Raw genomic sequence first — 20,901 nt, forward strand, 5'->3', positions numbered from 1 at the left:
TCCCAAGCTCATTTCCCACACTTTCTCATCTGTGCACTCAGATTTGGGAACGAAGCCTCTTTTTGTTGTTGTTTTCATGTGGAGAAAAATACACGTTTCTTCCTTCAAAGTAAACATTCTGGAAGCTGTTGTGATTGTTCAGATTTCTTTAAAGACCTTGACGCCACTTACCATTGCTTTTTAGTCTGCAGGGAACATAGTGAAACTGAAGTCTCTCATGGAGCTTTTATTCCTCTTCTTTCAGACTTAATAGAAAACAGTAGGGGACACTTGGGCCACCAATGTCAGTGCCATTTCAGGGTCTGCTTTGGTTTTGTTCTCAAGAAAAATGTCATTGGATTAATTTTTTTTTTAAGAGGATATTTTGCTCAGAAGAAGCCCTGACATTTGTCGTTTATCTTTCCTCTTCTACCCCACACCCCTTGCCTGCCTTTTCTTCCTTTGGGCAGGATAAAGGCCTGAGATTGAATGGGGTTTTCTCTTGCTAGTGCTTTGGCAATGGTTTAGAACTTTGTTTGACCATGGCCATGAAATACGTTTTACATGAGAGCCAGCATGTAAACACAAAGAAACACACACACTCCTCTTTTGACCAAAGTTTGTACCTTTACTGGACAATTTATGCCTTTTTTTTTTCTTTTAGACACCTCCCACTTCCAAAATATTAACTTTGAAGCTATTGCCTGATATTTGGCCTTTAGTAGTCAAGCCTTATTTTTTGCATGAAATTATACTTTATATATACTTCATTAGATAAGTATTTATTCTTCCTGATTTTTCAACTCCTTCTATTCAACCCAAAACCTCTGAGTTCTCAAAAGCCTTAAGCAGCCATCACCAAAACAATAATAACAATGAACAAAAGCAAAACTAAACAAACCTTTTTCTCATTAGAGTCATACTGTGATATTTTAAATCCATTTAAGATCTACTAAATTAACTTCCACCACTAATGGCTTACAACAGGCCAGCTGAAAACCCTGCTTTGTAGCATAGAAGCTGAGGTTGTTACTGGCTGTGACAGTAAGTCCTGGGAAGGATTCTGAGGCTGATCTCCAGTGGAAAGCGTGCAGGAATCGATTATTCAGGTCTGCCAAAGGAGTAGCTATTGAATCTTCTGGAAGTTGTGACATGCTTTGGTCTTCAGATAGCTGGGAAGTTCTCTGGAAGTTCTGTGCTTTATTCAGACTGAGAATCACTCAGGACTGCATTTTGATGTTGAGGGACCTAGGCACTTTCCTTCACAGGCCCCTCTATCAAAACAAAATATTTTATGACTGTGTTAGTATAAAGACAAATATAATTAGGGCTGGATTTACAATGGAACATTGCTATTCGTTATTATATTTTTTTTTCCTTCTGATTTTAAAACAAATTACAATGGAAACATTTTCATATTGGTTCACAATTTGGCACCAGAAACGAAGGGCAAGGAGAGAACAAAGAAAGAGGCAGTCATTCTATGTTGGTGTTAATAATAAGCAAGAGAACTTACATAGGAGGCTTGTCTTGGGATCTTAGCACCCACCACAAAAACCTGAAAAGTTTATAGAGAGGCCTTAAAAGGTTAAGTAATGTATTCAGTCCAGATGGTCTCACAACACCTTAATCTCTTTAGACTGTGTCTTTGAAACATCTCCTAGTGTGGGAATGATGGTGGGTGGAACCTACATTCCAAAGACAGCAGAGGGGGGGAGGAGCTTTCTACTGCCCTGTCCAGCTCATGGGTCAGCTGGTGGTCACATCCTTTCTATGATCTCCTCCCATATTTCATGAATTTCTAAATGTATAGTTTGGCCTGGGCCCTGTGCCTATCATCTGGATGGATAGTTTGTCTAGAATCCCTTAATTGTAATGCAAAGTATACTTTGTAATTTAAAGATAAAAGAACTGACCTTTTTCTCTTATGAGTAAAAACCATGTTCTAAATAATTTCTAGAATAATGAAGATTAGCTTGTGTGGCTACATCTACTTCTTTTACCTAATAGTACACATTTTGGGGTAGGTTATATTTAGAGATACCATAATGGCTGTGGGTAGCAGAACCATTTGGGACTTGGGTTGGGGATCAGAATACGTGTGGGGTCAGGGTTAAGCCTTAGGAATCTTACATGGAATTAGACTGGAGGAGGAAAATGGTGGTTTAGAGATGGGATTTGGAAACTGTGACAAGAAATAGAATATTCTTTGTTCTCAACACTTTGTCAAGGACTACTTTTCTAAGGAGAAATAAATATATTTTATACAACTAATATATGCTTTCAAACACTATAATAAGTTAACAGTATAAATAAATAAAAAAGAGAAAGCATCCATAATTCCAGTAATTCCACAAAGATCTAGCCACTGTTAATATTATTAACAATAATATTTAAAAAACAGATGTATATATATATATATATATATATATATATATATATAATTACACAGATGATGTATATAATCTATTATTACACAGATTGTTCTGCTACCTGCACTTTTACTCAATAATATATCATTGAAAACTTCCGTATAATTAATTTTCAATCTAAAATATAATTCTTAATCCATGGCAGGAGACCCATCATTTGTTTAATGTGCTTTTCATTATAGAATTCATGTTTTCCTTAGTTGTTTCCTAATACAAACAATGCTGTCCTAAATTTACATCACCTGTGAGTACAGCTTCATGCATCTGTATTCTCTCAGAAAAAATTCATAGAAGTGGAAGTTCCGAGGTAAATTGTTATATACTTCAGATAGTTGACTGCTTTTTATGTTCTTTAACGAACTACCTATTGACATCCATATCCCATTTTTCTCTTTTTCTTTTGCTTAGAAAACATGCTTTACAGAAAAAGAAATGTTAATCCTATGATCATTGTACATATTGAAAATATTTATATTATTTTATTTATATCCTTCTGAAGTTGTTTTCTCTTTCTCTGCAGATGTAAAATTTTATTTGGTGAAAATCTAACAATATTTCCTGTTTGATTTCCTTTTTTCATGTTAGTATCATATTAAAAGCACTTCCAAACCTTAAAGTTATGTGAATATTCACTAATATTTCTTCTATTATTTGAAATTTTAAAATGTCTGTATTTAAATGATTTTATTCATTTCAATATAATATGTGAAGAATAATTCAATATTTTGCATTTTCTATCTGTATTTATTAAAAAATATATTCCCACATTTTAAAGATAGCTTCTATATCATATATTAAATTTCATATGAAATGTGGCTGGTTTCTAGACTTTCTTATTTTCATTGATATATCTGTTTATTTCTGTACCAACACCACACTATTTTAATTTCTAAATCTGTAAAACATAATAAAAAAGGGAATCCCTGATGGAGCCTTTCTTTTTTTTCAAAAATGAGTTACTCAATCATTTAATTTTCTTAGAAGAAATGTAGTATAGTTTTCTTTTTTTTTATTTCAATTAAACCTTTGGACAACTTATTGAAATTGTACTAAAGTTAGTTTAATTCCAAAGAATAAATATTTTCACAATATTTTATCTTTCCATCCAGAGTCATAGAACATTCCCTTATTTATTTATTTACTCATATACACACACACCTCTACACATACACTTACACACAAACACATGTATACATGTAGATGTATAAATAGGTATATCTAGGTAGAGTTTTAGAGACTTCTTTGACTAATACATTTTTGCTTACTTCTTGATATTTTTTATTTTGGTTGCTGTGGCAAATATATAATCTTTTTTTTTCTATACATGTTCCAAGTGGTTATTGCTGCTCTATAGGAAAGCTTTATAGTTCTCTACTTATTTTGTAACTATAAACCTTGCCATATTTCAGTGTTAACTCAGACTAATTTTTCCTTCGATTCACTGAGTTTTTGGAGTTTGGAGTTTTGGAGTAAATCTTATAATCTGTAAGTTACAGTATTTTGTCAGTTTCTTTACAATATTTATATATCTATGTTTTTATTATCTTATTTCATCAGAACTTCAGAAACTTGTTGAATAATAACAGTGGTAGCAGGCATCTCTATTTCCTCCCAGAACTGACCAGGAATACCTCTGAGCTGTGTAGTCAAATAAGGTAACATAGTCAGTATGGAAAACAAGTTTTTATCCATATTCCTAGCTCATTCGAAAGTTTATTTTCACTTTAGTTTTTTTATTTTATTAACAAACAGATTCGAACTTTATGAAATGCAAGTTAGCATCTAATAAATAAGTCATTTTTTCCTCTCTCTTGACCTTTTGATGGGATACATTATATTTATTGTTTTCCTAATGGTGAGCCCATCTTCACACCTGGAGTAAATTTTATTTGACGTTGATGTACCATTCTTTTGACATAACACAGAATTTAATTTGTTAAAATTTTGCTCACCATTTTTACAGCCTTATTATAGGTGTGGTTATTCTGTAATATGTGTGTGCAAGAATATGTGTTTGCATACATGCATGCTCTTTACAAATCATGGTGTCAAGTTTATGCCAGCTACAGAAAATGAGCTAAAAAACGTTGTCTTCTTCTATGATCTGGAGCAATTTAGATTGCGTGGAAATGTAGCTTCCCTGGAAGATTTGATAGATCAACCCACAGTCACCCAGATTGCTTTATATTTAAGTCAGTTTATCCAACATTAAAAATAACTTTGTCCCTATAATCCACTAAGTTTTTATCAAGCCTCTAATATGCTGGATGCAGCAGGGAGACACAGGAATTGGTCACAGTAGGTCCACAAGCAAAAGACAGTCTACAATACAAAGCAATTCCTTCTAAAACCCAAAGAATGGAACACACAATGCATTTTGTTGGAATTCAAAAGAACAAACAATAGTCTTGGCCTCCTTGGCTAGGAAAGTTCTTTGTTTATGTTCCTTGTTTAGTTTTTTTTTGTTTTTTTGTTTTTGTTTTTTTTAGTTCTGTTTTTCTCTGAATGAGGAGGGATTTAGTCTTTATCTCAGGATAGCCTAGCTGAGGAGTTCTGAGGGCACCTTAGCTGTAAGTATGAACTACTATTTGGGATATGAATTGTGTGATAGAAGCACAGGTGAGCATTCTGACAGAACGGAGAAAGCACATTAGGAATATAATGTTAGAAGGAAAGACTGGAGTCAGATGCCCAAGGAACTTGCAATATGTACAATTTTTCCATTCCTAACAACTTATTTCCATTCATACGTGTTTTAATGAAAACCACCAGCCTACTGACATTTAATGTCAAAAGTTCAAATGATCACCTGCTTCCTTTCCAATTTTTTGGTCCTATGAGCCTTTGAGTGTCTAAAGCCCCATAATGTTTCTTGGCCTCTGGAGTTGAGCATAATTTGACCCAGGACTTGGGTAAAGAAATGATTTTCAAGTTAGCCTATCTAGCCCATTTTATCACTTAATCATGAATTTCCAGTTCCTTGTGAGGCATCAATAGTGGTTTGTATAAGTCACATTAGAGAAAGGCACATCTATATCATATGAGTCTATTTACAAAGGGAATTATAGAAGATGTCTGCTTACTACAAAACAAAACAAAACAAAACAAAAACACCTAAATTAAGACAGTGAAAGTGCCATTAAGACATTTTTCCAACCCTCAGAACCTGGCAGGGAATTGTTCCCCATGGCACAATTTCCTGCTTCTCTTGCAGCCAGGTTTTAAACATCTTAAGCTATAGCACTACCCTCCCTTCCCCTGAGCAGTGACGATACTGCCTCATAAATCTCTTTGGTCAGAATTCTTTCCAACATAACTCCAAGTCCCTTGTGATGGATTCGTTCTGCCCCTGGGAGGCCCTGTAGTTGTGTCATGTACTAAAGGAAAGAAAGTAGGAGTTGGATTTGTGCAAACATCAGAAAGTGAATCTGTTGCTATCTTTCATTTAATTTCTTAACTATAAATTGAAATCTTTAGATCTTATGGAATACACCACTGAGTTATCACACAGGAAGTCTCATATATCAACTAGTCAAGCATTTCTGCTAAAGTTCATGAGAGTGGGAAATTTGGACATTTTATTCAACTGTGTAAAACCAGAGTCTAAAAGAGTGCCTGGCAATGGTAGATGCCTGATAAATACATGTTAAATGCCTGGATATATGAATGGATTTCCACATGTCTGGTACAATATTATGCCCAATGGGGATGCTAACAAAAGAAACATAAGACTCCTGCCCCACAGAAAACTATGTCTGATGGGGAAGGCAAGATTCTTACTGGGGACTAAACAGTCTGTGGGTGATCAGTGTTTAAGTGTTATACCACAGACTCTGAGGTCCTGGAGATGAGGTGTGATGTCAAAGAATGTGGGTACTAAGTGCTACTGGTTGACTGATAGATTTTAAATCACCAGAGGAGGGGTGGGGTCATCCATGTGCCCTCCTTTTTCTACTTGTTCCCTTGCATAATTCTCTGAACATACCTCCAACATCTGTGGATTTGCTTACCTCCATTAATCCACAGTTCCTGAGAACCTGGTTTTTATAACCTGTGATTGAAAAGGCATTGGTCTTTGTTGAAATAAAATCACACCCAGAAACCCAGCTGGTAGGTCAATGGAAACAATGCTGCTATGGCTGAAACAAACTAGGGAGCCTCTGTGGGACACCCTGAGCAGATTCCCGGAATTTCAAGGACTCCTCAGGAGAAGTCCAGGGACCACTGCCATCCACGAACAGATGAGGGACCCTGGTTCTATCTCTCTACTCTTCTTCTTAAACAGAACTTTCCACCCAGGCCTAACCAGCCCTTCACCCAGCTCTTTAGCCCAGGGCCATTTTCTGTGAGCGTGTAACAACCCAACACCAAGAAAGGAAGCACAGAATATCTGTCTTCAGCTCTTGTTTGTGTTTTTCTGTATTTTGTGTATGTGTTTCTCCAATTCAAAAGTGAATACATAGTGTGCAGGCAATAATGACACCACATAAGAAGGGAAACATAGAGTCCATGCACTGCAGCATTCTTTTTTTCCATACAGCACAGTATTGCAGAACTGGCCCTTTGAACAGACTATGAAGGTGATTGCTCATATGGTGGGTGTGATTTGGGTATCATCAGAATCTATCTATTACCTTAACTTGCCTCCTGTCTTAGTTTGTCCTGAAACCGAGAACTTTCACATTAGACATCAGTTTTTGAAGAACCCCATTATTTAGAAAATACTTCTGGGAGAAGTTACAGATTAAAATTTTGTTGCTTGTAAACAACTTTGCCTTGAATGAGTTTATCAACTTAGCTACCCAGCATTTAGCTAAACTTTAGTGAAATGTGATCTAAAAACAAAAATATCTGATTCCTTTTCTTGCGTACTACATTGTGTTCCCAAGAAATTCATATTTTGAAGCCCTAACTGCCAATGTGATTTTATTTGGAGATATGGTCTTTAAGGGGTTAATTAAGGTTAAATAAAGTCATATACGTTGGGCTCTAATCCAGTATGACTGATGTCCTTATAGGAGGAAAAGGAGACACCAGGACTGTACAGAGAAAAACCCATGTGAGGACACAATGAGAAGGCAATTATCTGCAAGCCAAAATGAAAGGACTTTTAGGAGAAAACAAACCTGTGGTCATCTTGATTTTGGATTTTCAGACTCTAGAAGTGTGAGAAAATACATTTCTATTTTTTAAGGCACCCAATCTATAGTATTTGTTTTGACAGCCCTAGCAATCTAATATACCTTTTAAGTTTAATTTTAATATAGTAATGTTGCCGACCTTTAGGATAACACTTCCTGTAGCAAGTCTCATTTATGCCATCCCCCTTTCCCCACAAAAAAAGTAAAGAAAACAGGGATACACAGTACTCCCTGGGGTTCCCTTTGCTTACCCTCATTTCAGCTCTTACTATACTAGGTTGAAGATTTCCTGGTCACTCACCTGGTTGCACCAATACATTGAAGCTCCTTGGTGGGAAAGGCTGTGTATATGCAGCACAGTGCCCATCATATAGTTACACACTCAATAAAAATTTGTTCAATTTAATCAAATTTAATGTATGGGAAGATTGCTATGTATATTTTAAAGAGATATTCTAAAATCATGATTTTCCACTGAAGAACCCATAGACTATGAAAATTGGCATCAGGATTGATTTGTTCTGTTAATGTCTTATTGTTTTACCTAGTAGTATGTCTGAAATGGGAGAAGTTTCTACCAGGTAAACGATGGGGCTACATGTATATTTGTGTCTATCAAACAGTTGTGTTCCTATAATCATGTACAACTGTTCCACCTTCTATACAAAATTTGCTTCCATGTCACATCAGTAGTTAGAACCTACTAGGCCATTATATGGCTTCCAGAGAAACATTCTAAGTCTTTGTATTGGCAGACATGCAAATCATGGCATGACCCTTACATAGTTTTCCTTGCTTGGCTGTCCCATAGTCGCCATGTCCCCTTAGAACATACCATATTAAAACTTCAAGAAATGCACCATCCCTCCCTTTGTCCACCTAGAAAACTCAATTCTTATTTTAAAACTCAGTATAAATGTCGTATTTTCCGTGAAGGCTTGAGAATGATGCAAAGCAGTCAGTCTTTCCATTATTTTTCCATAGCCCTCTGAATATTCACTGAACATACACTCTCCATATTGTGTTATAATTTCCTACAAATTCCAGTTCCCCAAAGTTCAAAGAAATGCCAATAACAACACATCATCACTGACTAAGAAACAATTGTCAAGTAACTTAGCAGAAGAAGATGATGACTTGCGCAAAAATCTCAACTGATCTCACAACCTTTGGTCTCTTATCTCTCTTTATTGCCTCCAAACTTTTCCTCCTTAAAACAGTAATACACTGATTCTCCTCTATTAGGTGTGACATCAAGGAGCACTGAAACTAGCCTGGCTTTCAGATTCACAGAAAATTTAATTAACTGCAAGATGTTCATCTTCGTAACACACATTTTGATCTTAGATAAGTTGAAATTTTTTTTCCGTTGCAACATTAGTTCATTTCCTTCCTTCCTCCAGTTTTGCACTTCTCCACTCCATGATAATTGGAGAGAATATTATATAATTCTCACAAGCAATATGCATGCCAAAGATGATGTTCATTCTCAATTCAGAGATGTTTATTCTCAAGAGGTCATCCAGCTATTTTTACCTTTGACTTATGGTGTTTTAGTTACTTATGACATAAACCATCTGCCCTGGAAAATTCTGAGATGTACAAGATGTTTCTGACACCATGGACCCCAATATGTTGCTGAGATTCATGCAAGCTTTCCTAAATATCCAACATGAATATATCGCATTAGAACTAAAATTGCATAAAACCTACATATTAAATATAGGGACGTTTCAGGAAAATGTCTCAAGACAAAAGAGAATATGATGCAATTTAACAGAGCTATCCTAATCACAAGTAAGTCAATTTAACCTTTACAATCATCTCCAAAACTTCATCCTCCTGCTCTTCCTCTAATAAGTTTTCTCAATTTGCTTTTTATTGTTTCCATATGAGGGCCCCTGAGTCATACATGTATATGAACATGAGATCTGCCTGCTTCCATACTTGTTTTGGTTTAACTCCACCTGCAGAATAAGGTACAATCCCCTTAGCAATCCATTGCCTTCACATTGTGACCTGAATCCAACTTGTTGGATTGGGACTCCCTAGCTCAACCCAATTCTACCGGTGTACATGATATTTTACCCTAAGTGGATTCCTTAAAATTCTCAAAACATACATATCGTCATGTCTCTGAGTTTCATTTTATTTCAGCTCTTTCCGCTCTCTGAAATGTCCTGCTACACCCAGACCATATCTATTCATTCTTAGGACCCAACCCAAATTCCATCCCCATGAATTCTTTACTCCTTTCACAGGCAAAATAACCTAACTCTTCGTCAGGACTGTAGTGTTCAGTCACAACACTACACATAGATCTTTGTTCTTTATTTTATCAGGTCATGTACTACCTGATATTTTCATAGCACCTCATCCTCCTCTCCCTGTCTACAGACCCCACTCTCAAGGGGGTATGTGCTGGCTTTCTTTTCTGACCTCCACATTATATTTTCTGCTCCTCTAAAATAAAGTCTCATTCTATTTCATGCGACGTATCTATATTGAATATAAACAGTGAGATTTTCTGAATAATTTCCAAAAGTTTTATATACTGAAATTTAGGAATATTTAAAGTATTGATAAATTTTGCATATAAAGATATCTCCTGTTGACCATCTGGGAAAAGGTAAGCACTCATATATTTTCAAGAGGAACAATGGAGTGAATTTTTAAAGGGACATTTAGAAAAGCAAAGATATTTCTTATTTTTAAGGATGGCATGGGTTGCCTTCTTCAATTTTTAGAAATGAGATCAATACTATGATTCTTCCAAATTGAAGTTTCTAAAAACTTAGATAATAGGAAATTTGCACTTGAGTCCACCTGATACAATTGAGAAAACTGTGTGTGAATAAGAATGGAGTTCACAAGGAGAGAAAAATTAAAAAAAGAAGTATTTTTATCTCTGAAACTCTTGAGAAAGGTGATATGGGGAAGAGAGTCTTTCCCATAAAGTAGTTAAGGTCAACATTTGTCTGCTCTAACATGCATAAGTAAAATTAGTTAAGAGACCCTAAGAAGTGACAACCTAGGGACTGCAGTGACCAAAAGAAAACATACATTGAAGATCACTCTTCAAAGACTGAGGAGTTTTTTGGAAAAGAAATGCATTAATCTTTCTTTAACCAGCATTTTATGAACTTATTTAAACATAGAACATGGTTTTAACCAGACTGTGTGTGTGTGTGTGTGTGTGTGTGTGTGTGTGAGAGAGACAGAGAGAGAGAGAGAGAGAGAGACAGACAGACAGACAGACAGACAGAGAGAGCAGGAGAGAGAGAGAGAGGGAGTCTGTGTGGGGTAGTGTAGAGTAGGATGGGTACTTATACTGTGGAAGATATCTGAATGCCTTGGGCATTTTCTTCTTGAGGAGGTCTGACAAAAGATAAGGAGTTTGAGTTCTTCTTATTCAAGCCCTGCTCTTTCTAGTTAAGTGAGATTATTTAAAATTTTCATTAGCTCTTAATCATGCCAAATATTGAAGGCAAGGAAAAAATAAGATAAAGAAAATTCAACATCAGAGAAAAGAGAGAACGAAGAATGGAGTATAAAGATGAAGAAATGCCTGAAAAACTGTACACCAACAGCAAAGCATTAAAAAAAAAAAAAAAAAATCCCTGCCAGATGTAGCCAGCTAAAGTCTAACTGAAGTTTCAGCGGCAGGCATTTCATCTGTCATATCAAAACATTTTCAATACCATCTACTAATACAGCACTAAATTCTGGACTGCCATTAATGTCAACCCATTTATAATTTTGGCCTGCAGCACTACAAAAAGGCAGATGACAGCCTACTATTTCACACCTGCTGTTGAAATGAATAAAAATGACTGAAACCCTTAAAAGCAGAGAAAAAAGAGGAAGGGGAAAAATAAAGCCAACAACACTGCACAATGAGGTTAGAGAGAATTCCCCGCTTGTCTTACATTTTGAATACCACGTTTTGGCTGATGTGTCCCTTACAGATCTAATAGCGGTAAGTGAAGTGTGGCCCAGTTGTAGAAACCAGTGTGCTTGGGAATGATTTCCTCTCTCTTTAATTGGTACTATTTTGCCCACGCACTGGACTTTCATGACTTATACCTGTTCACACTCTCTCTCCTTAGCCTAAATGACTATGATATACACCTTCTGTAACATTTCTTAGTAAACTTTGTCGTATATGCTACTGGGAATATTTTGATAAGCCTATGCCCTCTGAAATGTCGGAACTATTTCTTGTACTTCTTTTGGATGCCTTTGACTGTTCTCTCCCTAAGAGTTTGCAGTACAACATGGGGACCATAGAGTGTTGGCCATTGACGTAACATCTGATTTTGTTTTCTTCAACCAATCCAACCATAAGTAGTATGTTAAATATAACTTTGAAAAATTAGATGCTCTGGTTGCTAATCTTTAGGTTTGCCTGACCTGGCCAGTTGTGGTTAGGACAATGTTTAAGGCAGCTGTCTGCAAAGTGTGGATGGGAGACTCCTATTTTTATTATAATATTGAGCTGTCATTTGGTTTTTTTCACTGCCTTAACATTTGCACTAATCCAAAGTAATAGTGGGTGAAACTACCAGCACATAATCAAATAATGGGTGTATTCCTGATATTGTCAAATAGTTCAAATCTCATATTATTCATTGGTTTTGTCATATCAAGAACAAACAGAAGTTTTTAATACATTCAGATTCTCTTGATACAGTACAAATCCAGGTTATGTAGAATTATATTGAATGGATTTTCCACTCATATTAGATTAAAATCAAAGTCACAAAGCTGAAAACAAGTCCCAAGTACACACAATTCGAAAATAAGTCACATGTAATGTATATTTTTGTAGAACCCAGTTATCTTCTATAGAATTTCAGCTATCTAAAGGAAAACTGAATAATTCAATGAAATTTACTTAATGGTGAGATGTCAATCTTGGGAGCGAATGATATGACTTTTTCTTTTCTTTCTCTGTTGGGTAGGGAGTTCTTCAATAACCAATTCTTTGTAGAGGTAGGTGATAGCTACCAGAAAACTGACTCTCATTTCCTGGTTAAACATTTGCTAAGGCATCATTCTTACTGATCTGACCTTGGGCTTTTTGATCAAGAGAAAAAGAATTAGAGAGAATCTGTGGACAAAGAGAGGGGGAATCTGTGCATTCATATCATTGAAGTGACAAAGGCATATAAATTAATTTCTCTTGGGACAACTGAATACTTCAAACACGGGAAAGCTTGAAATGATTTGCATATATCTCACTCAAAACGTATCTCTGATACTGGAGGATCCCCCAATGGTAAAATACTTTGTATATTACCGAGGATTCAGCCTGAGAGGAAATGACGAGAAGTCCAACCATAGAAGACATTCTCCACATCACAAAACTCATCTCCTGTAGAACATACCGTGTGTCCCTCTAAGCCACGACTTGAATGCCTACCACACAGAGTCCCTCTACAGTTTTGCAATTAAGTAAGGAATACTTGATCTCTTCCACCAATTTCCCAGGAATCAACTCACCAGAGGAGAAATGTAGGAGGCAGAAGTGGAGGACGTGTTAAAGAGCAGGTCCCACTCACCATCACTGAGGTTTCTAATGAAAAGGGCTGAGATTTATCTACCAAAAAGTGCCCTGTTAACTCCAGGAGCTGCCTCAAGTCTTTAAGAGATGAGGAGAGAAATTTGACAGAGCACAGTCGAAAGTAATGATTAGAAAAAACAAATAAAACTACTTTAAATTTGCTGCCACACTCAGTTCACACTTCAATCTATCTTTAGTAAAGTTGATTTAGCTCTTAAATATGACAATGGTTACAATGCATCTCAAATCCTGAGTTCATATAATTTTTAATATTATTACACTAGGTTTCCAAATATTCTAAATAAATGACAGTATCTCCTTGTATCTAATGTTAAGTGAGAAATGCCTACAAAGCAGCATTTTAATTTTATTTTTCATACAGCCAAGAATATCTTCCTCCGAATTTCACTAATTCCAGTTGCATTGTTTTTTTTCATGTTAATGAGGTTACAGTGAATGTTTGAACCTGCAAATAACCAATGTGTTATATTTGACTATGTGTTGTCAGCATCCTCTAATTAAAAAGAATTCATTTCAGAAACACTCATTCTTGGCACAAATAGAAAAATCTGTCAACAAAGCATATGATTTGTAGAATACAGAAAAAAAAAAGTATAACAGTATCATCATCCATCATTACTTGGAGAACATCTAGAAAGCAGTCTGGCAACATTTGTTCAGAGAGTGAACAGTAAGATACCTCACCTTCTCTGAATCTTCTACCTATTTTAGGCTGTCTCTTTCTGAAAAAGACATAGGTTGCCTTGCAAGCTTCTGTCTTAGAGCACTGAAGACTGGGAAGTAAGAACCATGGAATTGTAAGGAATTGTAGAAGGAATCTGCAAAGTCATCTAACCCTTCATAATTTATAGGTGAATAAATTCTGGAACAGATAACTTGAATGATATGCCTAAGGTTCAGAGGACTGTGATTCAGATCTGCTAATTGCAGTCTAGTCTCCTTCCATTAAGATTCCTGTTCCTAAAAAAACATCTGTTAACCTTCCTCAGAAACAGTTCTAATTCTGAGTCTAAGGAACCAAGGTGAAAACAAGGGTTAGGAAGATTCTTGTTTATTTCATAGAAGAACAAGAAGGGCAACCAAATCAGTAATCTTTCTCTCCTTCTGGGAAGAAACTAGAGGACTCTAGAGAACAAAAGATAAAATGAACAACTGTCAAATAAATGGACATCTAGGACACAATTGAAACACCAGTCAACAATTCCTTTTTATTATATATAACATTTTTTGCTTTCTGGGAACAACTGAAAAGTTCTAAGAATCATGGTCTCCATGATTCAGGCTATGGTCCACAGGTATGAAATAACGTCAACATGAAAGGGCAAAGATGATTAAGGGCAATGAATTAATCTATCTTCTAGCAGTTCTTGTGACCTAATAGTTCAAAATGTATGACAACTACAGATTCATGGTGGATATTTGTAATACACTGCATAACTTTACAGTTTGTAACACTTACCAAAGGGAAGGGAATCAGTAGGAGCTGAAAACCAAAGCAACTGTTGGGGAGTGTACTGGTTGTTATTTTCAGAAGGGACTTTGGCAAACTTAATATTGAGTGTCTGTTGCTGAAAAAGTAACTATAGCTGTAAATTGTTAGTGAAAATTGGGGCAGATCAGTTGCAGTGATTCTATGGTAAATAGAGAAGTGGAACCAGAATGAACAAATGCATAAAGGCAGCCATGTTGGATAACAGTGGGTTTATCAAATATTGACAAACATGAAATGATTATAATCAGTTACTGTCAAAGGAGAACAGGTCTCCTCCTCTCTTTTACAAATGATCCAATTAAAGGAAACATGTTGGCTATAAAAGTCAAAATCAACAATGCACTATATACTGACAACCCATCCAACATACAAAACCAATAGTGCATTCTGCTGCCATCCAGCACAAAGTGGCAGTAGCAACTTCCCCACCTCTTTAGTCAAATATGACACTGTATCAATCGATCAAAACTCAGTACTTATTGAGCAAGGCTACTGAAGAATGCAAACGGCATTGTACTTCTATACCTCCCTCCCTGCCCCCGCTCATTTTATTTCGATAAATTTTAACTTAAAGACATAATACCTGAGAATGTTCTGTTGGCACGTACAGTGTTTATTTGTATAATCACCATACAATTTGACATTGACTATATTTACAACAAGATTATAAAACACTGTAAGGTTAGAAATGCAAATGCCATTGAATCAAGAACTGTAATTTTAGTTCTGTCTCCACACCATGGCTTTGTCAAAGTCCTCCATTCAGTGTGACAAACAAGACATAAATGGCTCCAATTAGTCATCAGGCTTGCACTAAAACTAAAAACAATCTGAAAGGGAATTGAACAAGGGCTGGATATGGAACAAATTGTGAGTTTGACAGAAGAAAAAAAAAAAAATCCACAACTTAATATTTGGTATAGTGTGAAAAGGGCAGCAGAGAGGAATCAGACTGTGATTCCATGTGTCCTGTCACCTTGAACAAATAATTTTTCTACTCTGGATCTTAAGTTTCTATAAAATTAAGGAATAGGCTTAATAGACAATAGTAACTATAAGATGACTAAAGTTTTAGTACTCTAGCACAGTGCTTTTTAAACATTTCCCTACCAAGATCCACAGTCAGAATACATTTTCTATTATGACAGAGTGAATAACTGAAACGAATTTTATAAACAATATTTACCAGTATTATATGCAGTGTTCTCTAATGTTTTCTCTTCTATCCATTTTCATTTTCTTTATAAATGCTGATCATGACTGCCAATAGATCACAACCCACAGCTTGAATATCATTGTTTTATGGGTCTTTGCTTTTCCTTCTCCCTTACTCCTCTCTTCCTCCCTCATGTCTCCCTTCTTTCCTCCTTTCTTCCCTCCATTTAAGCACCTCAACCATAAATTCCAAACTCTGTTCCTTTGTATTTAGCTGAATTTGTATTTTCTCCAAATACTCTGTATTTCTCCATCCCATAAGGCTAGTACAATACAAGGACCCTCATCTGGTGCTCAACAAATTCTTATTTAGTTAACTCCCCAACTCCTTAACCCTTGGAGAACAAAATTCATATGAAAAAAGGCATCTATTACCTAGATTCTTGAAATTTGGGGGTAATATGAGGGGAATTGTATAGCTATTTAATATTTTTTACAATTTCCATAAAGTCAGAATGTGTTCAAAATATGCTTTTAAGTAAAAATAGGGATATAACATTTCATAGGAAGTATGAATTCAGCTAATGAAACCATAAAAAAAGACTGGAAGGAAATATGGTAATATAACAGTCTTTTTACTTCTTGATAGGAAGTTTCTAAGCAATTATCAAACTCATCTTTTATACATTATTCTGTTCTCCAAATTGTCATCCTTAACAGGTACTACTTTGATGATTAGAGATTTTTTTTTTTTTTTTCATTCCTGAGGAAAAAAGACAGAGTATGCTAGAAAATATTGTAAAATGATTTGGAGCAGTCTGTCAAATGTATACTGTATGAGTATCTATTGATCGATCGATCTACTGTTCGATCTATCCATCTATCTATCTAAATGTATTTCCTTTCTGACAAAGCACTGATGATATACTTAAAATGTATTTTTAGCCTCTGTTGCCTCTGTATTTCTTAAATAATCCAGCACTAAGGTCGTTTTTGTTGCCAGTAATAGTATTTCTTTTTCTATGACCCAAGGTCATCTAAAGTGAATCAGAGCTTGACTGTTACCTGTTCCCTTTAACCAACTTGAATTTTAATGTGTATAAGTTATAGATACAGTGACTGCTATGAACTATGGAGGGCTAAACAGGTGTCAGCCACTGTTTCCTTTTTATGTTTGTGATCTCATTTCATTATTCCCCACAACTATCCCAAGTAGGAGCTGCTATTTGTGTTGTATTTTTACAGATGAGGGAACTGAGGACTGAAATATTAAATAGGTAACAGTTTTAAGTGGTGAAACCCTAAGATGAATTTGAGTGATCAAAAGTTTAGAAAATGTTTGTTTTCTTATATTTAATTTGTTCTGATTAATTTTCAATGTTTATTGTACTTAATCTTCATGAATCAATGAAGTCAGTACTACCATTATTGCAACTTTACACATGAGAAAAGAGGCAAAGAAATGGCATGAGAGTAGGTAATAAAAAGTGAAACTTTAATATGTACTTAGAAGTCCTCAATAAAAATTCACTCCTATTCATAAAAATTCTAACCAGATTGTTTAATTTTATCTTTCAAAATTTATTGATTCCCATAGAACTTAGAGAATTTTGTCTTTAAATATTCCCTTTCTTTTATGAAAACAAGGCTGGTGTGGGTATACTAATGACACTGCCTTCTTTTGGAAGACATTTAAGAAATAAATATTTAAAAAATATAAATAAGAAACAAAAATGTACTTCTTTCTCAGCATTTTATGCTTTCAACTATAAATTGGTAAATAGTACTCAATGCTATGATATTAACAAGATATGAACAAATCAATCTGTTGAAACCGTGCAAAGGTGAAATGTAATGTTACTCCATCTTTTCTTCGCAAGTCTGCCCAACTTCCCCTCTACCAAGAAGAGTTCCCTGGTTAGTACCATAGTATTAATATTCTCTTACTCTGTCTCCCTCAGGATTTCATAGTATTCCATCTAAATTTTTTTATCAGTAGTATTGTCTTATTTAAAAGGCTTCATGGACTCTCCATTGGCAAGAAGCAAAGTTAAAATGCCCTATATCAGTATGCAAGACCTTCTATAAAGGAGCCCTAATTAGCTTTTTCAATCTGATTTACCACATCTCTTTGGGGTAGAGAAGTTACTCTGTATATACTTCCCCACTTAGTATAGTGAAGAGATTAATAAAATTTTAGAGCCAGAAAAGACTTTAAGGCTCATCTCTCCAAATCAGGTCATTTAAAATAAAATACTGGTGCTAGAGTGTTCTAAGTCATAGAGAAGGTTAACAGTCAAGATGTTAACAGAACCTTTTCTTTTAGCTCTTAAACATGCAATTTGCTCAAGAAATATTTGTTGAATTAGTTGTATCATTGACCATATGTTTGGATGCATTTTATGACCTGGTAGAAATTGCAATGTTTGATGTCAGTGGATGGATGAGACAAGACAGGAAATGTGTACAGACGTTGAGACATTCAATATCAGTAAAATGCAATGACAGATTCTTCTGAAGACCCTTAGATGGAGAAAGTGCAGAAAAAAAGTGTTTCCTGAATCCCAACTTCCACAGAATATGCCCATCAGCACACTCTTAATGAAATAAAGCCCATTTCTAAAAATTTCTCATCTCATTTTCTGTTTAGGGTCATTGGTGAAAACTGGGATCCAAATTAATAGAATTAGAAGAGCTCTTAGAGATAAGCCATTTGGTCCAGCCACTTCATTTTGAGTGAGGAAACTGAAGTCTAACAGTTTAGGATATGTGTACTATAAGCCCTGACATTTGTTGTTTTGTTGTTGTTGTTTTCTTTTCTGTAATGCAAGTTCCTGACATAAACATTGATTGCCGAGGAGGCTGGCATCCACTTCAAAGAGGACTATCTCAATAAATACATGGCCAGATACAGGAAGAGACAAAGAGCCAGGCACCCCCAGTTGAGGTTCCTTTGTTGTAGAGATCTTGGCAGATTTCAATAACTGCCCATTTCAGTAACTTGTTTTTTGTTTTCCTATGCTTTAAATTTCTGCTCTTATGTTTTAAATTTACCAATAAAGGGTAAGTCCATGAAATCCTAGGCCCCCACCCTGGACCCCAATAAAAGAAGAACCCCAGGCCTATGTACTCTCTCTCTGTCTCTAATGGTGACCTCTCTGTGTGGCCCCAGGTGTTCTATGTAATTTCCAAGCTTTGTAAGTAATAAATCTTTTTTTTTTTTTAAGTTTTCAAATGGTTATCACTGAAGTGTGTCTTGCAATCATCATAAGAACCACAAGGTCCAGTTTAGCTTCAACATTGGTGATCGATAGGCTGAGACCAGCACAAAACAATATGGTACACAAGGAATCTTCAATCAAAAATCCATGAGTGATTTTATCAGTGTTTTAAAACTGTATCCACAACCTTCTGGGTACCATGAGCATTCTCTTTGGTCTGCCTCTCACAACTAGAAAAAGACTAACAGGTCAAGCTCCAGGTCCCTCAGTTACACATGCAGCAATAGATTTATCTGTTCTGAACATGGGGGTTCTGGATCAGATTCCCTAGAAGAAAAACAGGCTGCTGTTTGAAACCATTGATCCCTGGGCAAGTAACTCAGAAAAGTAGCATAAGAGATGGGATAGACTCCATATGTTCTTCGCCTCTCTGTTGGTGTTTCTGTCTCACTAATATAGAGCTCCTACACTTTAGTTATGGATTATCAGGAGTGGGAATGGCAAGGAATTTAATGATGTCCTGAGGCTAAATTTTTTAAATGCATTTTTAAAAAGGTCATTTCATAGTCAAAACAGTCAACTTAGGAGGTCATACTAATATTTTAGTCATCTAAGCATTTCTGGAACCACTTTTGAGAATTGCCTTCAAAACCCAAAGCACATTGTTTCAACTATTCTCAATCATGGCAAAAGTGTATCCTTTGAAAGTGGTTTTGGTTTTGCACAATTAAAATGATAATTAGAATCAAGTGTGATAGATAAGTGTGAAATTAAAAGTTAGGAAAAAAGGAATGAGAGGTGTGTTTCTGGGAGCAAACTGAAGAGAAATACCAAGAAAGATTTAAATTCTGGCTGAAGGAACTGAATAGGTGTTGTCTCTTGACAGTATCAAATTGAAAGTCCAACATCAATTTGGGTACAAGAAATGCCTTGGTTTTGGGGAGACTCCAGTTAGAGCCAAAGAGACCTGGTTTGAAATTCTGTTTACACTATTTCTGATTCGTGGGACCTTAAATTTAACCAATCTGCAGTTGATTTCCACACCCTACTGCAGGCTCTTCAGGTAGAAAAGAAATGCTTTGTATGAAGCAGCAACTCAGTTTTGGTCATGATATGCACTCATAAATGGTAGACATTATCATTATCCTTGATATTAAGAAACATTTGTTCAGATTATTTACAGTTTGTAGTCACATTGTTAATAAGCTATGTTCTCCATGAAAAAAAAGTATATATATATATATATATATATATATATATATATATATATTTATATATTTATATATGTAAATATGTATATATACATTTTTTTTTTCAAAATCCATGAGATAAAGGCCTGATCTTAGCAAAAATTTCAGATAGATTTTGAAAGATACCTCCTTCCTTCCCAGCAACTCTTTTCTGTGCTGCCTCCCTCACAGCTTTGTGTGACATGTACCTTCCTGAAGATATTAACATGTTCTTTTTAAAATGAGTCCTCTCTTTTTTTAGCTAGGAGACTGAGGCACAGAGAGGCTCCCTGCTTTCTGCAAGACCACACCCAAGTTAGCTCCTGTCTGTAACATCAAGGTCTTCTGACACCAAATCAAACATTTTGCCACTCTACCACCTGCTTCTTATCCTACCAAGGTATTAAAAGGAAAGAATTAACATACACTAAATGCCATCTTTATCTAATTAACTAAATCTATTTCATTTTCACACCCACAGCCCTAATATTAGGTATTATAATAGTCTCACTTGACACATGAGAATACTTAAGTTCAGAAAGGATAAGAAACTGGTCCAAAGCTATACAGTGGGGAAGCAGTAAAACTGGGTTTACACCCAGATGTTCCTAAAACAAAACACAAATTCCAAGCTCATTCACCATAGAGATAACAAAGCACAGAGG

This window comes from Balaenoptera acutorostrata, chromosome 13 (assembly GCF_949987535.1).
Source record: "Balaenoptera acutorostrata chromosome 13, mBalAcu1.1, whole genome shotgun sequence".
Taxonomy (NCBI): Eukaryota; Metazoa; Chordata; class Mammalia; order Artiodactyla; family Balaenopteridae; genus Balaenoptera; species Balaenoptera acutorostrata.